The sequence below is a fragment of the Elaeis guineensis genome, chromosome 2 (assembly GCF_000442705.2).
Source record: "Elaeis guineensis isolate ETL-2024a chromosome 2, EG11, whole genome shotgun sequence".
Lineage (NCBI taxonomy): Eukaryota > Viridiplantae > Streptophyta > Magnoliopsida > Arecales > Arecaceae > Elaeis > Elaeis guineensis.
Genome location: NC_025994.2, coordinates 65,163,119 through 65,164,352, shown reverse-complemented (window position 1 = coordinate 65,164,352; position 1,234 = coordinate 65,163,119). Strand labels below are relative to the sequence as shown.

Below are 1,234 nucleotides of genomic sequence, written 5' to 3'. Positions count from 1 at the left end.
ATTTTGAGAGTCATGATTGATTTAGCGTGTTCAGAAAAGGTTTTTGGAGCATTGGAGCTCTCAACCATGAATTTCTCTCTTGGATTGCTCTCAGATTGGCTAAGTAATTTCCCTTCTTTCCTCCTACTGACTGCGGTTGCTAGTTGACCTATTTAGGTCTCTAACTTAGCAATGAATTGTGTTGGGAGTTAAGGATCTGGGTGTTGACTTCTAATCGTTCTAGCACTTTTAGAACCTTCTCCTCAAAAGTTGAGCTGTGACCAGTGATAGACAGTTAAGGAGCATTTTGGAACTAGTGGTATGGTCCATGCCTATATGTCGGATCTTGATAGTTGAGTCTAGGTCCAGTAGGGCCAACCACTGATTGTGATCTCCAAAAAAAATTTGGATGGTTTCTCCAGTCGGGATTATAAGTGTTCGAATATGGATCATTTTTTGATCTACGAGCTTGTTGGGTTTGAGCTTGCTGGACCTGGTTGTGCACAAACTTAGAAAATTGAGATACGGTTAGGCATTCACTAATAAAATGGGTCAGGCTTGCACATAATGCATAAACATCTTGGATCGGGTTAGGTAGAATCAAAGAGTGTCTAGTATTCAAAAGATGGTCTAATTTTTGGGATAACTCATCTAACTTACTGTGGATATCTATAATGTTTCCAATCTGATAGATTCCACCTCTTTTTTGTTGAGACATGGGTTGTTCTCTAGAGGTGGTAAACAGTAATGCAGAGAGTTTTCACTAAGTATTTCAAAGAGCTATCGAGCCTCATCCTCACTCTTTAGCATGAATATCCTACCACACGATGCATCAATCATTTATCGGTGTTTCTCCGATAGACCGTCGTAGAAGCACTGAATAAGTTGCCATTTAGAGATAGCATGGTGGGGGCATTTACGAATAAGGTCCTTTAGCCTTTCCTATGTCTCATGTAAAGGTTTCCCATCCAATTGGAAAAAATTAGTGATGGTTTTTCTAATTTAATTTATTTTTCTAATTGGAAAGTATTTTTAAGAAACTCTCTCTGAAGATGGTCTCAAGTTGAAATGGTTGTGGAATCTAGAGAGTTTAACCAATGCTTGGCTTTATCCTTAGGTGAAAAAGGAAATAGTTTCAAACTGAGGGCATCATCAGAGAAGTTTGGAATTTTTACTGTGGAGCATATCTCAAAAATTCGTCCAAGTATTTGTACGGATCCTCATTCGTTAGTCCATAAAATGATGGTTTCATTTG

The 1,234-nt window shown here is 38.4% G+C and overlaps 1 non-coding gene across 1 annotated transcript; it reads left to right on the top strand.

The window, feature by feature from the left end:
• Window positions 1-877: 877 nt before the first annotated feature.
• LOC140855904 (small nucleolar RNA R71) lies at window positions 878-983 on the top strand. Its single transcript, XR_012139349.1, has one exon. It is a non-coding gene; the product is annotated as a small nucleolar RNA R71 (small nucleolar RNA).
• The last annotated feature ends 251 nt before the right edge of the window (window positions 984-1,234 follow it).